The sequence below is a fragment of the Pan paniscus genome, chromosome 5, assembly GCF_029289425.2.
Source record: "Pan paniscus chromosome 5, NHGRI_mPanPan1-v2.0_pri, whole genome shotgun sequence".
NCBI lineage: Eukaryota > Metazoa > Chordata > Mammalia > Primates > Hominidae > Pan > Pan paniscus.
The window spans coordinates 186,862,422-186,889,888 of NC_073254.2; the positions used below are offsets into that span (position 1 = coordinate 186,862,422).

Sequence of the window (27,467 nt, forward strand, 5' to 3'; positions counted from 1 at the left end):
ATCTGATTATAGTAATTAATGATCATACTTCAGTGTATCTAGGGTAAGACTGACTACAAGGTACATCAGTAGTTTACATGCCCTACAGGAAGAAAACACCAAGGACACATAACAAGCATCACTGCACCACCCACAACTGATGTTGGTGACAACGTGCAGACACAATATTTGCACCCGGAGTCAGTGAAATGTGGTGAATGATGTCATGTGTGCAAAGTAGTACAAACAGGTCAGGGAACAAACAGAGCGGACTCCTGGGAACCACGTGTATCTCCAGTGGCTGCCAACTCAGGCCGGCCTGCAGAGGATTCTGCCACAGCCCGGGCTGGGGGCTACACACGTGGCTGGTGGATCTGAGACAGAGCAGGGCGGGTAACTGAAGACCAGGCTGGAAAGGTTCTAGCTTCACATAAGGTACCAAATAAAAAATAAAAACTCTCCATCAGAACCAAGATGCATATGTCTTTCGTGTTATAATTCAAAATATCTCATAGCTAGTAAGATCTTACTGACTATAAAAGGTTGGAAACACATGAAGCAGCCAGGACTCCCACACTGGGCTGGCGAGAGTGTGAACGGGCGCCACCAGTTTGGAAAACAACAATCTCATCAGGTTGAAGATGTGCAGGCCCACGGCTCAGCGACTCCACCTCAGGACTACATGGAGCAGAGCCCCAGCAGGTGCACTCGGAGACACGCCCAGGAATACCTGTAGCTGTCTTTGCAGGATAGCCACACGCCAGAAGTCACCACAATCTCTAGCAATGGTGGAAGGAACAGGCGCCCTGCGGTAGATACACGTGGCAGAACACTACACAACAGTGCGCATGGGCTGCCTGAGTGTGCACAGCACACACCTCTAAACACAGGGGAAGCTCACGCCTAGAACCGTGAACAAAGGAAGAGAGACACGGTGGAAGCTCGCCGAGAGCTTCTTATTTACATAAGCCTCAAAAACAGGTAAAACACAGCTTATTGCTTAGAAAATGCTACATGGGTAAAGATATAAAGAAAACAAGGAAATCATTTACAGAGGGGTCTGGCGTTAGCGGTCTCTGAGAGGAGATGAAAGGGAGGGAGGGGAGAGGCAGGGAAGAAGAAGAAGGGGGAGGAGAGAAACGAGAGAGGGAGTGGGCAGGACGATGGTCTGTGAAACGCTCTTCGCCCCAAACCAAAGGCGTCTTCCTCTGGGAAGGGTTGGGCGGGGGTGGAACTCGGTTCACCCCAGGGGCCTCCCCTGCCCTGCCTGAGTGGTGTGGCTCGGACACAGGGGCATCTCCCCACAGGCCTGTGCCTCCTGAATGAGGAGCAGCCATTCCCCTCCAGCAGGGCCTCGGCAGGTGGGCCCGGCAGGTGCTCCCGTGACTCTGCCTCCGCCTCCAGCCCTGGTCTCTGGGATGCGAAGATGGACGGAAAGACCATATGAAGCAGCCCCAATTTCCCGGAGCTCCCAGCTGAGGTCGCATTCATCCACACAGGCAACAGAAGCAAGTGCAGCACTGCGCGGTTCACCTGCTGTGGGAACGGCAGGCCAGAATTCCCAGTGGAGAAGGGAGGATGGGAAGGGCCCCGATCCCCAGCCCCTGGCTCAGGTAGGTGCCATCGCCTCCCAGGGCCGTTGTCCAGATTCACCGCGGTGCATGCGAAAGCCCTGGCAAACAGATGGTGCCCAATTAACAGAACTATTCTTGCGGCACTGGGGTTTGGTGAGACTCTCTCTGACTCAGAGAAAGGACGCAGGATGGCCACTCTGTCCTTGGGGCCCCAAGCCCAGAATCTGAGTCTCTGACTCCCTGCCAGAGCCTGGTCGAGACCTTGAACTCTCCTAGCTGCTTCCTCACCCAGGAGACAGGAAGAGCCACCCCCCCAACACAGAGACGGTGGGGAGCAGGGCTGGAGCTGCGGAGCACCAGCCGCACCTGGCGCCAGGTCCCAGGAGCCACACGAGGAAAAGGGGAACTTCATCATGAGCTAGGAAACCCACTGCCTGGGCGCGCGAGGGCATTTCTTTCTGTTTGGAAACACACAGAATAACAAGCGACGTTAGATAAGGGAATGAGAGTCCTTGTGAGGGGTAAATCAGTGTTAGATGATAATTGTCCTGCTTTTGACGATTTTCTAAAAACAAAACAGAACAACAACAAAAAAACTTTAGGGAAGCTTTAAACAGATACGAGAGAAAAGTGTCTTATTTTCAACGACAAAAATGAAAGTAAATTCACCAAAAGATGGTACAGATGAAGCTCAAATATTTATGATAACAACATTCCTTGGTTGTAGAAAAAGAGGAACCCGTCCTCATTGCCTGAAACTAACGACACGGAACCCTTGTGGGAACCAGGGGAGGGAGGTGTTGGTGAGCAGTTATTATGATGGTTAATTTAGGAAGTTGTAGGAAGGTTCTGCAGAGCATTCGACAGATGATTAAAAGGACAGGAGCCGGACATCTGGGCCTTGTGGTTTCTAAGGAGAGTGTGCCAGGCGTTGGAAGGAGAAGAACGGGAAGAGGCTGAGCCCTGGTGCCAATTTGCCTCAGAGGTGCAGGCAGATTTCGCTCACTTGAGAGCAGGGCAAGTTCTGCTTTTGAGGCCAGAAGTCATAGAAATGCGGACAAGAGGCCTGAAGACCGAAAACCTGAACTGCAGATGTGTTTCTGCAGAAAGCCTGGCTGGGAGGAATTCACTTTTCTTTCTTTTTTTGAGACGGAGTCTCACCCTGTCACCCAGGCTGGAGTGCAGTGGCGAGATCTCGGCTCACCGCAACTTCCACCTCCCCGGTTCAAGCGAGTCTCATGGCTCAGCCTCCCAAGTAGCTGGGATACAGGCATGTGCCACCATGCCTGGCTAATTTTGCATTTTTAGTAGAGATGGTGTTTTTCCATGTTGGTCAGGCTGGTCTTAAACTCCCGACCTCAGGTGATTCGCCCACCTCGGCCTCCCAAAGTGCTGAGAGTACAGGCATGAGCCACTGTGCCCAGCCCAGGATTTTTTACTCCTGGGCGTGATTTGTGTTGGGGGTGGCACCAAGTTGATGGCCTCGGTGAGGAAGCAGGGTCAGCCCTGCTGAGCCCAGGGTGCATCTGTGACTATGCTGAACGCTGCATGTGATGCCCGACAGCCCTGTGCACAGCCTTGGCCCACTGTACGCAGAGATCACAAGGCTTCCCGAGCCAAACCCTTCAGGATCTCACAGCTGCAGAGCTGGTCGCCGTGTCACTCAGCTGTCAGCTGCTCTCTCCTTCTCTGGTGTTTCATGGACACTTCACTTTATGCAAATCCCACAAATGACACAAGGCAGGGGTGGGACAGCATCGGGGGTCAGAGACCACTTCAAAACCACACACTGAAAACTTTCCAGACAAGGCCAGACTACTTGATAAAAGTCATCTTCCATGTCAGGATGTACCGGGACACCCAGGCAGAGTCAGCCCAGGGCACGGGGAGTAGGAGACACTGATAATGATAAAAACATGCGGGATGGGAGTGCCAGGGTTCGCCTGTGCAATTCAAGAGTGGTTTGTGGTGTTGAAGTTGGCAATTCTGACCTTCATCTGTGCAAGGGAAACTTGTTGAACTATTTAAGTCCGAGAAACTTAAGGCCCTAAACCCTCCGTGTTCCTCAACAGCATCACTAGAGAGAGACTCTCTCTGGAACTCGCCCCTGCTCTGTACGAGACACATGGGTCAGCATGGGGTGAGGAGAGCTCTGGGCAAAGGGCAGACATGCTGGGAACCCGCCCCGACACGTGACTGAGTAATTAGATAGCCCAACCAATGACATCCACAGGCTTCCCCAGAATCATACATGCTTCTCTGGTAAACTGTGGCCCCAGTGACCCTTGGGAGGTAAGAAGCTCCCCACAACACCCCCCCCTTTTGTGGCGCTTACTTGGGGATCACAGAGTCACCAACTGACTGTGCAAATTGGACAGGTGTCCAAAATGAAGCACTAATGAGCATGAAGAAAAGCAAGTCAGATAGGCTAAAAAAATTAAGACCAAAAGTGCCATTTCCCAATTTCAGCCCTATTAATTAAAAACCAAAATTAAAACTGTGTGGAATCGCTCATTATGTTTTTAAATTAAACACAGGCTGACAAAACTAATTGCACTAACAGTCTCCCCCAGCTGTTCCCTGCTGACCTCTGCACAGTTCTGGAAGGCTCTGGGTGAGGGGGTGGCCAGGGAGGGGAGAGTGGGCCATCCTCAGGAAGACGATCATGCAGGACAGAGCCAAGGCCACTCAGGGAGGATGGCTTTTGTTGCTTTTACTTCACTAACCTGGAAAGAAAGTATTTGCTTCCAAATTTTGTCTTGTTTTCTAAACAGAGGCTGTAGCCATAAATATGCATCTTATTGAACATCTACTCTGTGCAAGGCACAGTAGGTTATCAATCATTCCAGGGAGTGGAGCATAAGGAGAAGGAGAGTCATCTGGCACCAAGAACTCAGAGCTGGGGGAGTCTGTGGTTATTTTTATTGCTGCCACTGGTCAGTGGACACGGGTGGGAGCCAGCGCTGGACGGCGTGGTGGCTTGACATCCTTTGCCCAGGCTGGCCCTGCCGCCGTACAGCTCTAGCACCGACTGCGGGATGGGGGACCAGCGAACCTCGGGAGCCCACTCCCTCAGTGACAGCACGCGGTGGTAGCTGCTCTCATCTCACTGGCTGGTTGTAAGAATCCAAGTAAATTAAGAATGTTTAAGAACTAATACATTTTTTGTATTTTTTTTTTTTAGACACAAGGTCTCTATGTTGCCCAGTCTGACCTTGAACTCCAGAGTTCAAGTAATCCTCCCAGCTCAGCCTCCCAGCGTGTTGTGCTCACAGGCGTGAGCCACCACACCTGGCCAATAATTAATTCTATAAACTGGAAAGTGTTAAACAAACATTTCCCATTAGGAGAACTGAGGAATTTTAAACTCCTTTTTAATTTTTTTCCACTACTTTTAATAGCTCATTGTTTCATAAATTAGATGGATCCATGATGCCACTTTTTAAAACTAAAGAATCCATAATTGTACTGCCCATAAGTAATCAGTGCTATTGTTCTGGTCTATTTTTTCTAATGTGTAAGTTTGCCTCCTGTATCTCATTGTGTGTGTGTGCGTGTGTGTGTGTGCAGGTCGGTGTGTGCGTGCGTGTGTGCATGTGTGTGCGTGTGCATGTGTGTGCGTGCGTGTCTGTGTGCGTGTGTGTGCGTGTGTGTGTGTGTGAGAGAGAAGAAGGGAGGGAGGAGAGAGATTACTGAACAAATATTTGAGTGTCTGCCTGTCACACAAGACATCATGCCAGGCATAGCCTTCCTAGGGACACAGTGACAACCAAGATAAACACAGCTCCTGCCTCATAAGCATAAATTCTATTTGAAGAAACATAAAGTGAATAATTACCTACACAATTAATAGTGTAATCACAAAAAGGATCAGTATTTCAAAGAATCATTTGGGTTACATGAGAGTGTGTAACAGAACACCCACCAAACAGCCTTTACAGTATGTGCTGTGCTTGAGCCCAATCTCTTCCCTTAGTGCTGTCTAGCAGGCATTTCCTCGGGTTTTCTGATGGCTGCATAATATCCTCCTTACCTGGGTGGCATGGTTTGACTACTCCCCCACTGATGGATTTTTTTTTAAATAAAAAATAACAGCACAGAGCATTCATGAACATAAATCATGAGTTAATACCTTATGGTTTGCTTAAAATGCGTTCCTGCAAATTGGAGTACTGAGTTAAAAGTCATAAAAATTTTGAGGTTAATGAGACATATGTCAGCTTGTTTTGTAAAAGGGTGAACCAATCCATAATCTTACCTCGTGTTTCTCAAATAATGCCTGTTAACATTAAGTATTGCCCTTTAAAAACTGCCAATTTGTATGGCCAAATTCTTTTTCTTTTTTCTTTTTTTTTTTGAGACAGGCTCTCGCTCTGTCGCCCAGCCTGGAGTGCAGTGGTGCAATCTCAGCTCACTACAGCCCCTGCCTCCTGGATTCAAGCGATTCTCCTGCCTCAGCCTCCCAAGTAGCTGGGATCACAGGTGCCCACCATCACGCATGGCTAATTTTTGCATTTTTAGTAGAGACAGGGTTTACCACGTTGGCCAGGCTGGTCTCGAACTCCTGACCTCAAGCGATCCACCCGCCTCGGCCTCCCAAAGTTCTGGGATTATAGGCATGAGCCACCGCTCTATGGCCAAAATCTTTTACTATTTTAATTTGCATTTATTTGATTAGTAGTCATGTTTAAAATATTTGGTGGCTGTTTGTATTATTTTTCTATTTGTAAATTATGTCCGAGTCCTTTGCCTCATTTTTCCTATTGCAGAGTCAGCAATTTTCTTATTGTTTTCTAAGAGTTTTTGGTATATGACTGAATTAACTTTTTATCATAGTCTCCCTATATAATAAATATAAAATCTACATTTATATTTTCTAGTCTATTTGCCTTATCATTTTTAAATTTTGACATATTAATAGTTTTCAATATTTTAGTAAGTCAAATCGAATAGCTTCTTTTTTTGTGAGATTTTCTTTCCTTTGCATGCATGCTTACAAAGCCTTTTCTCTTTCTGAAATCGGTTAAATATTCTAGAGTATTTTGTCTTTTTTTATAATTCAGTTATTTTTATTTGACTGTGGCCCATCTGGAAGTTGTTTTCGAGTACAATATGAAGGGAGGAGCTTCATTACCCATAGCCAACTTTCCCACATGTTGTATTGAATCGTACATATCTCTCCCTTTATAACATAGTAAATACTGAAGAACTATTTCAGGACGTTTTACTCCAGTTCAATTCCTCATTAACACGAATTAACGGGACTAGTGAGAATCCCTGCTTTGTTCCTGATTTAATGGGACAGTATTAAGTGAGTAAAGATAGGTGTTGTTTATCATATTATGAATATTTCTTAATTTTTACCTAGTTAATATTTTAAAATCAGAGACTGTCTAAAATGTTATCAAATTATTCTTTTTAATCTTTGAAGATCATCATAGGTGTTGAATTCTCTGCTTCATGTACCTTTAATTCACTGGTATTCTTTTTTCTGGGATATTGCCATTGTAAGATTTGGCTGCTATTGTGGGGTGACAGTCTTTTCAGTAAGGTAATTTAGCTATCCATTGGCAGGCAAAGGACGTATTTGATGCAGGGGTGGTAAGAGATGGGTTGGCGCAGGAGGTATGAAAACTTACTCCAAATTACAGACACTTTAGATATCTGCTTTCTTTGGGGACATAAGAACAGCTCTGCTTGCAAATTCAATGCCTATGTTACAGGAATGCAGTTTTATGTTTGGAAAGAGTCTCTTAGCATTATGAGGGTTATTTATGTTATGAACACCAGTTAGTTTGCACCAGTTCCAGGAAAGAGATTCAATATGAAAATATGGACACAGATTCAGATATAGTGTTGGGAGTATATGAATTTGACTTGTGTATCATATACCTGGATTCTCTGGTTTAGCTTATAAACCCAATATTTCATCATAATCTAGTAAACCAAATTAACTATTATGGACTGAATTGTGTGCTCTCCAAATTCATATGTTGAAGTCCTAACCTCTGGTACTTAGACTGTGACTGTGTGGAGAGAGGACCTTTCAAAGGGGAATTCCATTAAATGAGGCCTCGGAGTGGGTGCTTATCTGCTCTGACTGCTGTCCTTAGAAGAAGAGGAAGTCTGAATATGCAGAGACACCGGGGCCGCCTCTGTGTATGGAGGAACGGCCACGTGAGGACAGGGAGGAGGCGCCATCTGCAAGCAAGAGGAGAGCCATGGAAGACACCAGCCCCACTAAGACCTCGAACCGGGCTTCAAGCCTCCAGAACTGAGAGACATTAAGGGTCTGCTGTTTGAACTGCCCAGTCTACTTCTAAAAGGATGAACCAATCCATTGTTAGGGGAGTCTGAGCAGACTAATATGTTAACAGAAAACTGAGCTGTCTCTACTGTTTCTCTCATCAAAGATCAGAATTGAAAGGTGGCCAAGGAACAAAAACCAATAGATAATCTTCCTACTCTATCATCCCAGAAGGCAAGGATGAAAATCTTCACTCAGGTCAGCTTTGCTGTACCCAAGGGCTATTAAATGCAGCTGGAAAAGAGAGCTCCCAGGAGGGCAGAAAAACCTGCGAGTGACAATGAACGTGAATCTCATAGTGCTCTGCAGCCCACCCCAGCCCCCAGAACCCAGGCTTTGCACCCTGAGAAAGCACAAAGCACAGTCCACTTCTCTACTGAGAGCGGGTTCTCCACCACGGCCAAGGAGTTCTTCAGGGAAGATGCCACTCTGTGAGTGGCTGGATAGAAAAATATAAACAGGGTGATTCCCCTCTTTGGGTCTTTGGTTTGTCCCTTCTCCAAAAGGAATACCTTATTTTCCCCAACAGCGTGGCTTCCTGTCGAATAACTATTCCTACCATCCCTCTAAGAACATGCAACAGGGGAAAACACCTGCTGGGAAGCTGCCGCCAGAGGCCCCACCCTATCCCGGAAGGGCCTTAGAGGAAGGAAGTTGGGGAGGAGGAGGAGGGTCAGGGTGGATGGGAGGATGAACACAGCAACTGCTGGGACACAGGCTTCGGCGCTGCACCCACCTGGAGCTGACAGTCAAGCCTCACTTGATGTTAAAGAAAGAGGAAATATGGTATCAGAAAGAGCATGAGGGTAAATGGCAAGACCTGAGTTTAAGTTCAAAATTGATTATTAGCTGTGGGACTCCACAAACCACTTAGACTTGAGATGTCTCTGTTTTATTATCTGTAAAGCAGGGCCACCTCTACCCATCTCATAGGTTTTCTGACAGTTCAGTCATGGTTGAAAGTGCTTTATAAACATTAAGTGTCATAGAGGAAATTTGTTAGAAGCGTTAATAACTTATGTGTCCATCTGCACATTGCACATAGGATAGGCCATTCTTTTTAGCATTGCCTTTGCAATTGATTTAATTTCCCATGCTCTGTTCACCTTCTGGGACCATAATAAACCTTACCCTGAAGTTTCTGTTTTCATTTCCATTGGTCCCACTCTAAGTGAACCTTGGCAATCAAAAGGGCATCATCCCTCCTTCTACTGAGCCCGGTGAGCTCACAGCTGGAACGCTGCTCCACGGGACTGAAAGTAAACACTTTAAGTTTCCGGGTGATAACTGTTGGTCATGGTCAATGTCAGCACACTCATTTAAGAGGCACATTTTCTTGGAACCACTCACTGAAATATACACTCAACACCAAATGTGAGCTTCAGAAGATATTTTAAGGGCATCAGGAAGATGAAACTGTGCCTGCCCCTTGTGGCACAGAGGAATCCACACACACAAACATTTCTACACACTCACACTTGTATTCTGCTTCTGTGTGTTTACATGTTGTTTCTTGTAAGAATAGAGATTGCAAAGCTCAACTTAAAAAATATTGAATGGTAACATAAACAAATTATTAGGCCAATCACAGAGAATTGCAAAACTTTTGACTGTTTTTTAGCTACAAAATTCAGTTTTATACATTATATATTAAGAACCTACTGAGCAATAAAATATTCTATTAAGTGGTATTTGCAAGAGATTATTCTAATAGACGGTGTGCTAGAAAAGAAAAGAAAGATGATACAACGGATGAGGCCCCTACTGGATATGAGGTGCAGAGAGCCAGCTTTCGCCTCCTGAACACAGAGAGTCCTCCTGACTCCTTTAGGAACATGAGCTCCATTGGAAACATCTGGAAGTTGAGGATAAGAGAAAACAAGTCTGGCCAGGTGTGGCGGCTCATACCTGTAACCCCAGTACTTTGAGAGGCTGAGGCAAGAGGATTGCTTGAGCCCAGAAGTTGGAGACCAACCTGGGCAAAATAGTGAGACTCCATCTCTACAAAAAATAAAATTAGCCAGGCATGGTAGCGTGCAGCCTTCAGTCTCATAGCTGTCAGGGTGTTCAAGTTCTGCCTTCCATACAGAACAACATCTGCAGGGCTCACAGACAGAGGAATGCCCCCCAAGATACTCACTCAGGTGAAAGATTGTGAGATTTCATCCTCAGGTACACACACCATGGTGTGACTTACAGGAGCACCCCGAGGTATATAAGAGTGTCCCTAAATTGATGTTAAGAATACTAATGAAGGATGAACTGAGTCTCTCTGCAGCTGCCTCTGGGCTTTGTCTGGTGTGCCTATGCCCAGTGTCACCCAAACCCAAAGAAGGGTTTGCAGCAGCAGCTGCACAAAGCTGCTGGACAAAGCCAAATCTCCAGGAGCCCAGTCCCACCCTCCCCTCTGAGAAGACCTCCATGTGACTTCCCCACCTTTGTGGCGCATGGTATGAAGAGTACAGGAAAGAACGAAGGGACAGCAGCCAGGGCACAGATGCAAACTACTCTCAGAAATGTGTTCTCTTCTGAAAGACTCCAGAGCCGGTGCGACCCTCATTAGAACAAGCACCGGAGACGTGAAGTTTGCTGCTGAAGGTCTCCCAGCAAGCTGCAGGCGGCCCTGACCAAGCTTAGGTCACACGAAATGAGCCCCACTTGCAGAGCTTGTTCTGAACCTCGTTTTGGGGAGAAACTTGGTTGTTCATGTCACGGAGAAGGAAGCTGAGTGAGGATGAGAAAAGCAACCTTCACAGAGGCAGAGCTGGATCAGAAGAAGGTGCAGCTCTGCTCAGCACGGCCCCCAGCCTGCTTCCTGGGCAGGAAATTCACATGTGAAATCCACTTTCTGAGAGGCTCAGGAGCCTGCTTTGACATCATGATGATGAACCCAATCATGTATTTATAGCTTAAATCAAGTGGAAAACCCCACATCGCCACAGGCTGCGATCTGAAGGAGCAGAGATTAGCAATCTAGAAATAGAAAAGTTATTGAAAGCCAATCTTCTCCCAGCTGATTGATCCGCAAATGACGGCAGGAAAAAGCTGAACTCACTTCAGAAGTTGGTGTCTAAAATTGGAGACTCTTTCAGCAAGGCCTGCCTGGGTCACGGGGTCTGCCCCATCTAGTGAGTGCTCTGCTGTGCATCAGAGAGAGGGGGCGGGACTGGCATCTTCCCAGCAAAGTGGGGGGCAAGGGAGCGCTCTGTAAAAGCAGGGGATGATGTGTAAACCCGTCCATCCTCCTAGCGCATCAATAATAATGTTCCACTAGCTAGTCAGGTGCTCAGATCCTGACATTTGTCAGTTGTGTCAAAATGCTAGAAAGTACCATTTCAAATGCTATTATGTGTTGTTTATAAAATATAAGGATAATTTCACCAAAGAAGATATACAAATGACCAAGAAGCATATGAAAAGATGCTCAACGCCAGTCACTAATCCTTAGGGAAATGCAGATCAACACCACAAGCAAATTAACACCCGATAAGATACCCCCTCTCACCTGTTGGGATAGCTACATCAAAACAAACAGAGCATAATGAGTGTTGGCGAGGGTGCTGAAAAATTAGAAATCTTGTTCACTGTTGGTGGAAATGTAAAATGGTGCAGGAGCTCTGGAAAACAGTATGGCCATTCCTCAGAAAGTTACACATAGAATAACCATATAATTTAGCAACTTTCACTTCTGAGTATATACCCAAAAAGAATGCAAAGCAGAGCCTCAAAGAGATATTTGTACACTCACATTCATAGCAGCATCATTCACAGTAGCCAAAAGATGGAAGCAACCTCAGTGTTCATTGGTGGATGGATGGGTAGCAGAGTGCGGTGTAGGCACACAATGGAAGGAAATGACGACGCACGTTGCAATGTGGATGAACCTGGAGGACATTACGTGAAGTGAAATAAGCCGGTCACAAAAAGACAAATACTGTATGATTCCGCTTACGTGAGGTACCGAGAATACTCAAATCATAGAGACAGAGAGTGGAATGGTGGCACCGGAGGATGAGGATTAGGGGGAAAAAAGAGTTATTGCTTAAAGGGTAGCATTTCCGTTTTGAGAAAGGAACGGAGTTCTGGAGAAAGATGGTGGTGATGGTTGCACAGCAATGTGAGTGTACCCAATACCACTAAACTGCACACTGACACATGCTTGAGACGGTAAATTTAACGTCACATGTTTTACCCATAATTAAAAATTTTTAAGTGTAAGGATAAATGTAACCACAGCGTATGTGCATGATATATAACAGCACATAGTTACACATAGTTATGTCGATAACTTCTTATTCTATAGCCTATATTTATCATTTTAAACTACAGAAAATATACCTAATGAAAATTACTAATTTGCCTTCTATTTTGTTTTAACATGCTTGAACCATAAGCTCAAAACACCTGTTGATACCTTGTGGTGCCTGCCTTTGAATAAAACCTAAATCCTTCTGATGTCTCCATAGATGAGATGTACAGGCCGGATTTCGTGTCATTTAGTCAGGAAAAATGTCACAGGAAAGCAGTTTCTCATAGATATCAGCTTTCAAACTTTCTACACCTGAGGACCACTTGGGTGGGTCTAAGAGAGTGACTGTGCACCCCGACCCCCTGCAATTGTGGAAACTCAGAATCGCGAGCCAAAGAAGGTAACCAGGATAAACTGGGTAGAATCAGCAACTTTTGGAGAGAGGGGATCACACCTTTAACACTACAGCTAGGCGTTTTGAATGAGGTAAAACCTGAAGACAATCTGAATAATGAGAACCACAGCCCTTGTTGTCATAAGGAACCTTTCAAGCCAGTGCCTGCCAGACTCTGAAACCTCTGGGCCCTGAGTGTACAAAGAAAAGAGGGAGTACCTGCCTGCGTCGTTGGTAGAAAGTAAAGACACAGATGCCGGAGGGGAAGAGCACAGCCCGCACACAGCGGGAGCTCATGAGATGTTTGGAGATTGATGGGCACATACACAGAACACAGTCTCCTGGATTAAAGCACTCAGTGTGCAGGGTGGGACCAGGGAAAGGACAATGCCAGGTTCCTGGAGAGCTGGAGTGACACAGATGAGCAGGAGCAGGACTGCAATGCCACCGAGCAGTGCAAGCGAGGTTTGGTTTCCCCGAGCATTTGGAGAAACTGAAGGAAACGCGGAGTGAAGACAGCGTTCCTGAACACAAAGCAGGAGGCGTGAAGTCCCAAATCCAAGCCCACCCTCGTTCCTTCCCCGGTGTGGGGCTGTTGGCACCTCACCCCTCAGTTCATATGGTGGGGCAGTGTCGAGAGCCCGTCGCTTTCAGCCAGATTGTGGCCTTTTCCATTCCAAGCCACAAGAGCGTCAGATGTGAGGCTGTGCTTCATGGCCAGGCAGGGACTCGGCATCTGAACGACTCAGGGCCAATCAGGAGAGCGGGAACCACAGCAGTTATTTCACAGAAAGTGTTTCATACAAGGAATTGGCTGAGTAAGGCTGGAAGGCTGGAAAGGCAGAGGAACCCCCAGTAACCCCAAGATGGTAACTGCAGGGAAGCAGCTCCTTAGACCGAGGGAGGAGGGTGGTGTCCTGACAACCTGGGAACACTGAGAATGGAGGCACTGCCCAGCTGCTGGGAGCCTCTCTGAAGGGGCACAGGGAGGCTGGTTCAGGCACTGCCCAGCTGCTGGGAGCCTCTCTGAAGAGGCACAGGGAGGCTGGTTCTGGGAAGCAGGCAAAATAAATGGACATGTAAATGAAAACCAGAAACTGGTTCCAATAGCTTTTGCCAGAATTAAGAGGTTTCCTTTCTTTTTTTCTTTTCCTTTTCTTTCCTTCCCTCCATCCTTCCCTCCCTCCCTCCTCCATCCCTCCCTCCCTCCCTCCCGACTTTCTTTCTCTTCCTTCCTTCCTTTCTTTTTTTTTTTTTTTCATGGCCTCGCTCTGTCACCTAGGCAGGAGTTCAGTGATGTGATCACCACGGCTCCCTGTAGCCTCGACCTCCCAGGCTCAAGTGATCCTCCCACGTCAGCCTCCCAAGAAGCTGGGACCACAGGTGTGTGCCTCGCCATATCTGGCTAATTTTTGTACTTTTTGGTTGAGACGGGGTTTCACCATGTTGCCCAGGCTGGTCTTGAGCTCCTGGCCTCAAGTGATCTGCCCACTTCAGCCTCCCAAAGTGCTGGGATTACAGGTATGAGCCCCCGTGCCTGGCCAGCATTAGGAGGTCTTAATGGGGACAGTGACAGGAATAGGAGGCAGAGCTGGGGGATCAGCACCTGCTCCTTCCCCCGGGCTGCCTGTCTCTCTGGCACCCTCTATTCACAGGGTGCATGGGGCAGCGGACATGGAACATGGACGAGGCTCCCAGCCCATCTGCTCCCCCAGGCCATGTGTAGAGGGTGGGTTTGGAGCTGAGAGAGGACAGCTCTGTAGTCAACACACTGTCTGATCCCAAATTCATGTTCCTGGATTCTGCCTCACCCTCGCCTCTGTTGGGGGTTGAGAACCTGCCCCAAGTCAGGTCCTACTGCGTTTTCATGATGGCTCCAAAGAGTCTCCCTTGAGTGCTGGAATTGCATGGGGCCCAGCACCGTTGGCTGCAAGACTGTCTAGTAGCCTGCACTTCCAAGTCTCGCTGCCTTCTGGGTGTGGCCAAAGCCCTGTTGCTGCCTCTGGGATCCCTGCTCCTCCCCATCCCCTGCCAGCTCACTCTCCAGCCTGACCCACCGCGTTTGCTCTTGGTTTATCAGCTCATGCCTGTGATGCTTCATCCCAGTGGGTGAAAGACAAGATTCTGGCTGCTCCCTGCCTCACCCCCTCCTCATTCCTCACTGGTGATTCCTACCGAGGTCCAGGGTAGGCCAGGGCCTATGGGGAGACCTGCTATGGTTTGAGGGTAGCCACCCTCCTGCAGGTGTGCTAGCAAGGAGGAACCCACGTGGGGCCCAGGAAGTCCTATGGAGGAGTTGCCAGGGGCAACCACTGTGGGTTGAGGGTTGCTCCTCCCTCTTGCAGGTTAAGAACTGCAGCCTTTCCAGGGCATCCAGAGAAGAGGGCACTCAGGAGAAGGGCCTTGCAGGCATGAGCCTCACAGAGGTGCAAATGGCAGTGCCAACACATTGAATAGGATGTGGAGAATGTACACTTCCAGTCACAGGAAAGCTCAGGTGCAGCATTTAGGGTGCCCTTCCCTATGTAAAGGTAATAGGGAGTGGAAAATCACACTCATCCTTCACCAGTCCGTGTGGCCTTGCCCTTTTCAGCAGCCTGGTGAGAGGTCCATGTGGTGAGGCTGTAAGCCCTGCAACACACACATGAGTGAATTTGGGAGTGATTCCCAACGTCATCCTTCGGATGAGACCACAGCCCTGCCTGACAGCTGGATGTAGCCTCATGAAGAACTGCAGCCACACTTCTGCCCCCATAGCAATGGTGAGATAGTAAATGCCTCTTTTGTTTTTTAATGCCAGTAAGTTTGGGGGTAATTTGTTACGTACTAAAGGTAGTTAGTACACCTCGTAAAAAATCGAAACATACTATTTAATTCTGAGTAACACGACTGCCACACTTTGAAGTGATTAGTCTTCAATGAGTATCCCTCCTAAAACATAAGTGTGATCTTAATTTTAGGCATCAAGATTGTCCTGGTAAAGTGGGCTTTTGCATAACATTCAAGAATATGACCCTCACCTCTCAGGGCCTTTGTATTCGCAATTTTGATTCTCATATTTGAAACGCAACAATTGATAGTTCCTACAGATGATGGGAGTTTCTCCACTCTTAAGGCTACCCTCAAACATCAGCTAAAATTCCACTAAGTGTCCGACACGTTATTTATTTATTTATTTTTAGACAGGGTCTCACTCTGTCGCCCAGGCTGGAGTGCAATGGCATGATGTCAGCTGACTGCAACCTCCACCTCCCAGGTTCAAGTGGTTCTCGTGGCTCAGCCTCCTGAGTAGCTGGGATTACAGCCTCGTGCCACCACGCTCAGCTAATTTTTTGTAGAGACAGGTTTTCACCCCATTGGCCAGGTTGGTCTTAGACTCCTGTCCTGAAGTGATCCACCCGTCTCTGCCTCCCAAAGTGCTAGAATTCTAGGCATGAGTCACCATGCCTGGCCCCAACATGTTATTTAGATGCAATGTTCCTTTTGCCTGTTTTATGAGAGCCATGCAGAGTAAACGGTCATTTTTCAGACAAGTAGAATGATACTTCTGGAAAAGTTGAAGATAGTCAGTAAAATTCAGGCTGAGGGAACAAGAATCTCATTTTGTCACTATCCTGGTCTGTTGTAATTACAGCAAAGATGGCGTGTCTGGTAACCTCTCTATTCAGAATTGAACAAGACACGCCGACCTGCGGCTGCACTGGGTCGAAAGCATTTCCTATTAACACCTGGGACTGCTGGTTCTAAATAGCAACCATCTCGAGGCAGTCATATTCACTACTCCTGGAGCCCCCATGGTGTACTGACGCTGGTGACCTGTATATTGGAGGGGGAGCCGCTCCACCACGCGACTCTTCTCATGATCAAAGTACAGACACTCAGTTTCAACCACACCAGCCCAGCCAAGTTATTCCGGTAAGAAAAGACTCAACACAGCCTCAGATGGCAAGGTCAGCAATCTGACAGCGAGCCGCCGTGGGTAATTTGTCAACATCCACTTTCTTCTCTGTGCTCTGAAATCTACACAGTGCAGGGAAAAATGCAAAGTCAGGGTGCAGATATCAGGCTGAGTCTGAAAACCTGGTAACAGGGACCAGCAGAGGCTGCCCAGCACATGGAAGGGAAGGGTGGAGCTGGACACTGGCCAGTGGGCTGGCCAGAGCCGGGATCTCAGAGCATCTCACACCAGTAAGTCAGCAGCCTCAGAGATGCAAATTGGGTGGGGCAGAGCTCACCGAGGTTCAGATTCGCAGGAGGACAGCAGGGGATTAGGAAGGTCCATTCTCAGTTCAGAGGGAGGAGTCCAGGGGTCTGACACCTGTGGCCAAACCAGGCGTGTCTCCACCTAGTCATGATTTACGAGTTATAGCCAAGTGCACGACCTCAGCATTTCCTGTGGGTCCCGCTAGTTGCTGCTGGATTAGAGGTTGTGTGTATATTCTAAAGTCTACTTGGAAAAAATGTACAGACACCAAGGAAAACCCTGGGTTAAAATGTTATCGGGAGGTTAAAGAGACCCAGGGCGGATATGAGGGAGGGACTGCTCCAGGTATGTGGGGACGGAGAACACTGTGGGGAACAAGTCCCATGCACACACTGAGTGCTGCATACCTCCTGCACCACAAGCGATACTCAACCAGAAGCCGCCAACATTCAGAGAAGAGAAGGAAAGTCGGCAGATACTATTCATCTGCTAGATTCACAGCAGATAACAAGCATAACCAGTCAACCCACGGATGCTAATTAAAAAGATACTTAACTGATTTCCTGACATGTCCCCCTCGAGCTCCAACTAGCACCGAAGAATGTTTCCAGTCATCGTCTGGGCTCTGTGGGTGCCATGGAGGCAGAGTACCCATCGCTTTATTTGCAGGCAGCAATTTCAATTGGATACCTTCAATTCTTTTTCTTGGTTTCTAGATTTCTGAGTCTTACTGTCCAAAATAGTAAGAAAAAAATGCTTACTCCTCTACTGCGATCCTGTTTACGAGGTTTATTTTCTGAGAGAAAGGAATGACATTGTACTGGACAGAGGGCTGATCTCAGAGGGGGGCCGGCTCACTGGATGAGAGCAGTTGAGGATGCCACCATCCCCTCTGTCCCAGGGAGCCTGCTGCTTCTGTGTGTAGTGGGGACAGGAAATCCTTGCCTCCTTCACAGATATTGCCTCTCCAAAGGGAAGGAAGCCTTCCCCTTGGCTGAAAGAGAGGCAGTTGCCGTAAGCCTTAAGCCTCGGCAGAAGGAGGCTCCGCACTCTTCCGCGTCCCTGGCTTGGAGCGTGGGTTTGATGTTGGCGTGGGCTTGCTGCAGCGAGCTGATGTGCAGCAGCCTGACCTGCAGGCCCTGGGTGGGCCCCCGAGCCCTCTCCTAGCCCTCCCCAGAGCTGCCCTTCCCTCCCCACTTCTTCCCATCTGCTATACTAGGTGCACACTCACTGTAAAGGGAGATGCAGAACCTCAGTCTCCCGCTGCCTGTCCCTCTGGCCTGTGTCACGTATGTGCCTGTGGACGAAGGGCACCTTCTCTACGCTGTGGCGCTCGGAGCCACCCTCCTCCACAGGCACACAGACCCCGGAAGGCCTCCTCTCAGGACCAGGGGTGCAGGCTGCGGCACTAGGGATCTCTGTGCCGTGGAGGGTCTTGGGAAGCACTGGTCCTGGGTGCAGAGCAGTCTTGTCCCCCCAGAGCTGTCATTCCAACTGCAGCTGCCATAAGGGGGTGCCCAGGACCAGGCTGCACTGAGGTCTGGCTGCCCAGTCAGTCAACAAGGACCCTGGAGGAGAAATGGCCGAGTCGCTGTCCTTGGGGGGCTCCTGGTGCCCTGTGGACAACTCTGCACAGCCCTACGGACTCCCAGCTGCAGAGCACCTGGCCCTGAGCCCATGGGGCCAGCTGCTATTTGACAGATGGAGGGTCCACATGGCTCAGGAGGCACAAAACAGGACAAAAGTTTGCAAACTCTAAACCAAACTTGTCCAAAGCGCGGCCTGCAGGCGGCACGCAGCCCAGGTCAGCTTTGAATGTGGCCCAACACAAATTTGTAAACTTTCTAAAAATATTATGAGTTTTTTTGTGATTTTTTTTTTTTTAGCTCATCAGCTATTGTTAGTGTATTTTATGTGTGGCCCAAGACAATTCTTCTTCCAGTGTGGCCCAGAGAACCCAAAGATTGGGCAGCCCTGCTAAACTAAGCTTGCCGTAAGACACGCCAAAGCATCCAAAATTTCCTTACCATTTGCTGTTAAAAATAGCTTTGATTTGTTATCCAGACCTACTGTGCCGTTCTAAAGAGTCACCATCAAATAAATATACATAAAGAGCCATGAACATTTTCTCCTCAGTGAAATTCTACGGAGCTGTTGCTATCTTCACAAAGTGTGTCAACAGCCCTGAAGAGAGCTGCATCGCTGGGGAAAGAGAGTTTGGGCAAGATTGTTGATTCTTCTTTCTGATCAAGAAAATTGTGTACTGGTACTCTTAGAGCCCTGGAGAGTCTGAAAACAGGAAATGCTGAGTTCCTCATCAAGACAATCTTTTATAGCCATCCATGTCAATAAATAGATTATTTTTAAAAAGGAAAGCAACATAATGCATTCAGGAAGTTATTTGTGGGAACAGGAAACCTCTTATTTGAAAGAGTTATTGACTTTGATTGGGGACGGTAGTGCTTTGAACATGGCAGGTGGGCGCTGGGCAGAGGCTGCTGCCTGGCTGAGGGGGACACAGGCATGTTAGAGGCCTGTGGTGTCCGTTCTGACAGGGACCACGCTAAACCGTGGGACTGCTGCCCTGGGAGCAGGGAGAGGCAGCTCAGGGGTGGTCTGTCTGAGCAACAGCAGGACACGCAACCCAGCAGGCACCAAGGACAAGAGGTCGGTATCTTTAGAGGGAGACCGGGTGAGGAAAGGGCTTGGGAATTAGGAAATACAAAATAGGAAATCAAGGAATGTGTTCAGAAGCTGTTTATGGAAATAAGAAAACTCTTACTTCAAAGATATGGGACATGAACCAGAAATAAGCATCATGATGATGAAGACAGTGTTTTGTTTTTGTTTTTGAGATGGAGTGTCACTCTGTTGCCCACAATGGAGTGCAATGGTGCAATCTGGGCTTGCTGCAACCTCCGCCTCCCGGGTTCAAGCTATTCTCCTGCCTCAGCCTCTCAAGTAGCTGGGATTACAGGCCCCTGCCACCACGCCCAGCTAATTTTTGTATTTTTAGTACAGATGGGGTTTCACCATGTTGGCCAGGCTGGTCTCTAACTCCTGACCTCAGGTGATCCACCCACCTGGGCCTCCCAAAGTGCTGGGATTATAGGCATGAGCCACTGTGCCTGGCGAAAAGACAATGTTTAAACTTCATATTTCTACGAAATATTCTGCCACCAACACAGACACATAAAGAGCGAGCTGCAGTGCACCAAACGAATCAGGTCCTGAGGTTCTCAGGTTCTTCTGTTCTCCTTGGGTTCCAGTGCCATGGCCAGGGCTTTCTGCATAGGGATCCTCTGCCCAGCTTGCCAGCAAGCGGAGGGCACTCACATTGGGGGCAGGGCCCAAGTCTTCACTTAAAAGAAAACAGGACGAAAGCCAAAGGGAGGAGGGTCTCTCCCACGTATCATCTTCATGCCTAGGAGGAGGCTGGCCTCCCCTTCCCAGTGGGGAAGCCCCTGCAGTTCCAGCCCACCTACCCCTGCTCCTTCAGTCCCACTTTCTCTCCCTCTCCCCCAGCCCAACCTGCCATCTCTCAGCCCTGGTCCTGCCCCAATTTCCACGCTGTTAATCAGCTGCCTTTAAAGATGTTCGCGGCACAGTCATACCTGCAAAGGTAACCAATCCCACAAGAGCAGAGAGGCTGTGACACCCGGCAAGGCCCTGGAAAATCCCCTCCCCAGCCCCAGCGCGACGTGCTCCTGAGATCAGCCCTGCTGGGTGGTCCCCTCCACAGCCGTGGACAACATGCAGGCTCCTTCCTTCTCGGTAGGTTAAGACATAAGGAACTCACCAATAGGAAGTATTAAGATCTAGTAAAGTTTCCTCTCATTTCAATCCTATTTTGTGCCTGTTTCCAGTTCCACTTACTAGAATTCCTCAACACTGTCCCGATATTTGTTTTTGTGTTTTAGCATTCCTGTTTTAAATCGGGAGTAATGCTTTCACTTTTCCAGTTATTCCTTATTTGTTTCATCCTGTTTGGTTTTTGGCTATTGTGTCATATCTTCACAGTCTCTCTAGGTTTTTAAAGGTCTCTGTTCCCTGAGTTCTATATGCTGCTTCTGAGGTCACCATTTGTTTGCTTTTCTCTGGGCAGGTAAGGAAGCTGTCAATCGTCATAACAGAAAGTTGAGTGTAAACAGGCTTCGCCATAAGGGATTCACTGGCTCGCCAATGAAAAGTCCTGGGAGGCCGGGTGCGGTGGCTCATGCCTGTCATCCCAGCACTTTGGGAGGCCGAGGGGGGATGGATCACTTGAGGTCAGGCGTTGGAGACCAGCCTGGCCAACATGATGAAACCTTGTCTCTACCAAAAACACAAAAATTAGCTGGCCGTGGTGGCACACACCTGTAATCCCAGCTACTCAGGAGGCTGAGGCAGGAGAATCACTTGAAACCAGGAGGCGGAGGTTGCAGTGAACCAAGATCATGCCACTGCACTCCAGCCTATGCAACAGACTTAAGACTCTGTCTCAAAAAAAAAAAAAAAAATGTCCTGGGAGGTGCAGCCTGCACAACTGCCTTATCCACTTCTCTTCTCCTGAAAGGCTGGCCCTGCCCCAGGCCGGTCTCCCCTACAAAGCGTGGCCAGTTGATCTCCGGAAGCGCAAGTCCACCCTGTGGTTCCACGCCTCACCCTCTAGCGGCTCGGCTCCCTATTGCACGGGAAGATTCCTCTTGATTTGAAGTCAGCCATGATCAGATCTTACCTAATCTCCATGTAGAACTTGTAACCAGGACCGTTCCAGGCACACACTTCAGACTGTCCCCTCCTGGAGGTGTCCCTGTGCTGAGCCCTCCCGTGAGGCCGGGCATCAGATAATAAGACTTTTCCCCTTGAAACTCCACAGCCATCTGCTTCATGTTTCCACAGCACTTACCACACTCTGCTGCGAACACTGCTCCCAACGTCTACATATTCACGCTCATCCAGATTTAAACTTCCTTCAATCTACATGTTTGTATGTATCCTACAATACCAAACACAATTTACTACACTTCAAAGAGGCTCATGATTATGAATTGAATTTTTTCTCTTGTCCTTCTTGTTTTGACTGATTAGTTATTGGAGAAACTGGAACTGAGAAAGGATTTCTTTAATGGTCCAGCACATAGGAGTAGTGTGTCGTGATGTTCTCTTGAGAAAGCCTGGGCTTCTCTTCAACGGAGTTTTAGTTAACTTGGAGAAATCTTCTGTTTCCAGTATGCTCAATTCTACCAAATTTAGGTGAATTTATATATAGTTGTTTTGCGTATTTTGAAAATTTATAACCTTCAAGGGCTACCAGGTGTCTTCACAACAGAAAGCTTGAGGTAGTACTAGGATGGAAGGTCAGAGGTTGACACCTTCCAGAAAGACGGAACGGAAGGACATGGGCATCAAGCCAAGGTTAGGTTTTATACATAAGAGGCAGAACCGCCTGATTCTGAGAAATAGAGATATAAAATAGTAGAAGATACTATACAATACAAATACCTTCTACTATGTAGTTAAAAATAAGAAACGTGTTCATATCAGTATTTTTTTTTTTTGAGACAGGGTCTCACTTTGTCACCCAGGCTGAAGTGTAGTGGCATGATGTCGGCTCACTGCAACCTCCTCCTCCAGGCTCAAGCAACCCTCTTGCCTCAGCCTTCCGAGTAGCTGGGACTACAGGCATGCACCACCACTCCCAGCTAATTTTTGTATTTTTAGTAGAGACAAGGTTTCACCATGTTGGCCAGGCTGGTCTCAAATTCCTGGCCTCGAGTGATCTGCCTGCCTGGGCTTCCCAAAGTGCTGGGATTACAGGCATGTATTTACCAACCTGAGTAGGTATTAATGCTATTCCATCTTTATCCTTGAAAAGGGGAAGGAAGATATTTTTGGATTATTCTAAAATTAAAAGTAAATTATATGATGCCTAGGACTTGCCACAAAATAACCTGGAGTTGTGTGGGTAGGTGGAGAAGGAGAGGGAGTGGACACATAAATAAAACAAGACTGGCCTGGTCTGGTAATTTTGGAAATTATCTGAGACAGATCTGTGGGGATTTATTACATTCTTTGCTTCCACATGTGCTTGCATTTTTTATGATAAAAGTCATCTTTTTTAAAGCAGGGGTTTAACCTCTCAAGCAAATGAGTGTGACTGTCACTTTTAAAATGCTTCTGATATTAAAATCACTCCCAGAGCAGCATAAAATAAGTCATTTTTAAAGCTGGTGTGGGATGTAGCTGTGATCCTGGGAAAATATAAAGCTGGTTTCCGGTATGGATCCACACCCGTCCTGTGTTCATACCAACAGCCCGGCTCAAGAACATATGCCAGCCGTCAAGTTGTGCAACCAGCACCAATTTCTCCTGCCAGCCAGAGCCTCCTTACCTTCCCACCTTATTTCCGGCCACTTCCCAGCACCCATTCTTACTCCAGGTGGGTCTAAATCCTCTCTGCTCCTCGCGAGGCTCTTCCACGCTTATCCTGGCTCAGAACATCTCTCATCCCCCTGACTGGGCCTCCACCCTCCACGGGGAACCAAATCGTGGGAAAGCTGGATTCCACAAGCTGCCCTGCAAGCCCACTGACCACAGAAGGTTGCCTTCTACAACAGCTTAGCTCAAAACCTTCTTTTCGCTAAATAAAGTTGTATTTTACTTCCACGCAAAATAAACAAAAACTCAGTTTTCTGCCTTCAATCCTTCTCTCTTTTATTTCACAGAAGGAACTTTGGTTCTCTTAAATAAGGCTTCCACTCTGCATGTCTTTCCCAACAGATAAGATCGTTTACGTCTACTTACAGTTCTCAATGTTTGCTGTTCTGCGTCACCCTCAGAGTTACAGATTACTGTGACTCACGCCCGGAGAAGCAGCAAGGTGGGGTGAGAAAGGCCAGGTGACCTTTGTCCAACCATGGCTGGCAAGCGACAAAGAAAGGGGGCTCAAAACGTGGCCTCTGAAGTCTCGATCCCCCGCATTTCTGCTGCGCCTTGAGCCCCCTGCGCTTCATGGGGCTGGGCTCTCAACTGCAAAGCAGGTATTTTTTGACCACAGATGAATTTCTAAAATTTGGCAAAAGGATTTAAAAACTCTAGAAATAGTGTGTATTTAGATATCTGTTCCCCAAATAAATTTGAGTATGACTTTTTTTGATCATGGTCATTAGTAGATAAAACCGTATTTGTTTACAAGTAATATTAATTCTATAGGATTTAGTTCATGTTACAAAACCTGGTTGACCAATTACCAGCACTAACAGAACTAAATAGTAAGTTTGGAGAAAGAAACTGTGAACAGAAAGGCTATTCAGTAGGAGATGTTGCTTTTTAAGTCACAACAAAAAAATAATAAATATTGTCACCGGGCGTGGTGGCTCATGCCTATAATCCCAGCACTTTGGGAGACTGAGGCGGGTGGATCACCTGATGTCAGGAGTTCGAGACCAGCCTGGCCAAGATGGCAAAACCCCAACTCTCTTTAAAAAAAAAAAAATACAAAAATTAGCCAGGCATGGTGGCGGGTGCCTGTAATCCCAGCTATTTAGGAGGCTGAGGCAGAAGAATCACTTGAACCTGGGAGGTGGAGGTTTCAGTGAGCTGAGATCACACCACTGCACTCCAGCCTGGGCAACAGAGTGAGACTCCATCTCAATAATAATAATAATAATAAATAAATATTGTCACTTATTTTTGCCAGTGCAAATCTAGAAAACATGAGATGAAGGATAATGTGTAGGACATACCAAAAAGAGCTTGAACGTGAAAGTGAGACGTAACAACGTGCTAGCAGCCCTGGCTCGCTCTCGGCACCTCCTCAACCTGGCCACGCTCCTCGATCTGGCCGCGCTCGAGGAGCCCTTCAGCCCGCTGCTGTGCTGTGGGGGCCCATCTCTGGGGCTGGCCGAGGCCGAGCCGGCTCCCTCTGCTGGTGGGGAGGTGTGGAGGGAGCGGCGCGGGTGGGAGCTGGGGTTGCGAGTGGTGCTCACTGGCCGGCGCGGGTTCCAGGTGAGCGCGGCTCGGCAAGCCCCGCACTCAGCGCGGTTGGCCAGCGCCTGCTGGGCTTGATGGGGGACGAGCTCCCTCTGGGCTGCAGGAGTACCTGGGCTAGGTGCCGCAAAGTCCCTCGGCAGTGCCAGTGAGAGGTGAAGCCAGCTGGGCTTCTGGGATGGGTGGGGACTTGGAGAATTTTTCTGTCTAGCTAAAGGATTGTAAACGCACCAGTCAGCACTCTGTGTCTAGCTAAAGGTTTGTAAACGCACCAATCAGCACTCTGTGTCTAGCTAACGGTTTGTAAACGTGCCAATCAGCACTTGTTTAGCTAAAGGTATGTAAACACACCAATCAGCACTCTGTGTCTAGCTAATCTGGTGGGGACTTGGAGAACTTTTGTGTCTAACTAAAGGATTGTAAACACACCAATCAGCACTCTGTGTCTAGCTAACGGTTTGTAAACGTGCCAATCAGCACTTGTTTAGCTAAAGGTATGTAAACGCACCAATCAGCACTCTGTGTCTAGCTAATCTGGTGGGGACTTGGAGAACTTTCGTGTCTAACTAAAGGATTGTAAACACACCAATCAGCACTCTGTGTCCAGCTAAAGGTTTGTAAACACACCAATCAGCACTCTGTCAAAACAGACCAATCAGCTCTCTGTAAAACGGACCAATCAGCTCTGTAAAATGGACCAATCAGCTCTCTGTAAAATGGACCAATCAGCAGGATGTGGGTGGGGCCAGATAAGGGAATAAAAGCAGGCCGCCCCAGCCAGGAGGCCAACCTGCTCTGGTCCTCTTCCACGTTGTGGAAGCTTTGTTTTTTTGCTCTTTGTAATAAATCTTGCTGGTGCCCACTTTTTGGGTCTGTGCCGCTTTTGTGAACTGTAACATCTCCACAAAGGTTTGCAGCTTCACTCCTGATGCCAGTGACAGCACGAGCCTGCTGGGAGGGACGAACAACTCTGGATGTGCCAACTTTATGAACTGTAACACTCACTGTGAAGGTTTGCAGCTTCATTCCTGAAGTCAGCGAGACCATGAACCCAACAGAAGGAAAAAATTCCGGACATATCTGAACATCTGAAGGAACAAGCTCCAGACATACCATCTTTAAGAACTGTAACACTCATCACTAGGGACTGTGGCTTCATTCTTGAAGTCAGGGAGACCAAGAACCCACCAATTCTGGACACAAAAGGAGACTTGCTGAGGCCAGAGGCACGGTTCAAACTTCAGTCAGATGCAGAATCGGAAAAGTTTCAGCCTTGCTGCCCCTCTCCTCCCATTTTTGACTCTGGAAAGGCCTGTGAGGGACCTGTTTGGCGTATCGAGTGAGGACTGCTCTTTTTTAACAGCAGCCGCTTGTCTCTCCCATATCTTCTCACCCCTTCTGCTCTGAATCAGGCTTTGTTCCCTAGTGAAACACAGAAAGCAGGGAAAATTGGAGAGGGTGGAGAGGCAGCGCCAGAGCACAGATCTGGCCACAACGTGTCCACCCCATTGCGTTTAGAAAATGCAAGGAAGGATGTACCAAAACTGCAGGTTACAACACTGTATCTTAGAAATTTTCTGAGCTTAAGAAATAGATGCCATACCCCACGACAAAAAGAAGTGGGTTGCACAATGGACTTGTACCATTTCCTGATACAAATGATGCTTATTTCCCAAGAAAAATACGAGGCATAGCCAATGGCCTAGGATGCAAAATTATAAACCAACTCATTGCTCCACTGGAAACCACACCCTTCTTCTAGATTCCGTCTTGACATAAGGTCCAAGTTTCTCATCTGCACCCTCCACATGGCATCTCCTACCCCTAATTCCTCTCTGACACCTGCAGCCACGGCTGACCAGTGTGACCAGTGCTGATCGGTGGCCCCAGGAAGGCTGAGCTGTCTCCCTGCAAGTTGCACCAGGATTCTGTGCCCCGAAGGGAAAACTGTTCCTGGTGATTCCCGTGTCCCAGTTCCTTCCTCTTGTGATTCCAGCTCACAGGACCAGGCCTCTCCCTGGATCTCCCCCTGCCCGCCGCCCCCCCACCCAAGATCTTGCTCTTGGTGGCCTGTCTCCCAGAGATGAAAAGTCCTGTCTTGACCCTTGTGGCCCAGGGCTGGGGCCTGACAGCCGCAGCAGGTGCCTAGAATGTTAATGCCACCAACTTTTCCTGTCCTCTGCCGGGAATGCCTTGTCCACCAGCAGCTCCTGCCGAGATCCCTTGATCGGCTCCTTCTGTGAGTCTCAACACCACCCACCACCGCACTGTTCTCCCGCAGAGATGACAGACAGCTTTGGTTTAAGTCTTCTGATGCCCAGCAAGAATATACAAAGAAAACTGGCCTAACCAATGTATTAATAGTAAAATCTGGTTCATTCGTAAGTAGAGTTCTGAGGGTTTTGAGATGCTGCTGTAATGTTTAAGCTACAGGCAATTTACCCAAGGAATGTGATGTTGAAATATGTTTCAGAATAAACTTCCGCTTGAAAATTACAGGCAATAAAATGTACCAGCTTTCTCCTTTTCTTCTTCATTAATGAATTGAGGAACATAAAAGCTCAATTAAAAATAAAGACTCATGCGTCACTTCGTTGTTTTTAGTCCTTTCAATTTAATAAAACATTGGTATTGAGGTGTCGTAGGAAAATGGAAAGTCACTGCTCTGTGTCTGGCTCAGTATCCACGTTCAGCTTACATCATAAATCCAGAGCCGTGGGGAGTGTCTTTTCCTTACTTCATCAGAGCCTAGAATGCCCACAGGTGGGGTCCGGTGTGGACAGCACAGG

General features: G+C 47.8%; 1 protein-coding gene and 1 long non-coding RNA gene across 7 annotated transcripts in view; one reads left to right on the plus strand and one right to left on the minus strand.

Moving 5' to 3' along the window:
* LOC117980765 (uncharacterized) lies at positions 1-27,254 on the plus strand. 2 transcript variants are annotated; one of them, XR_004672277.3, is made up of 4 exons: positions 1-1,592; positions 13,786-13,886; positions 15,097-15,265; positions 16,138-27,254. It is a non-coding gene; the product is annotated as an uncharacterized LOC117980765 (long non-coding RNA). The 2 variants fall into 2 exon arrangements; XR_008625827.2 differs by lacking the exon at positions 1-1,592 and having other exon boundaries at positions 11,131-13,886.
* RPS6KA2 (ribosomal protein S6 kinase A2) overlaps positions 1-27,467 on the minus strand; it is a 497,623-nt gene that overhangs the window by 247,141 nt on the left and 223,015 nt on the right. The gene's annotated exons all lie outside the window — the stretch shown is intronic.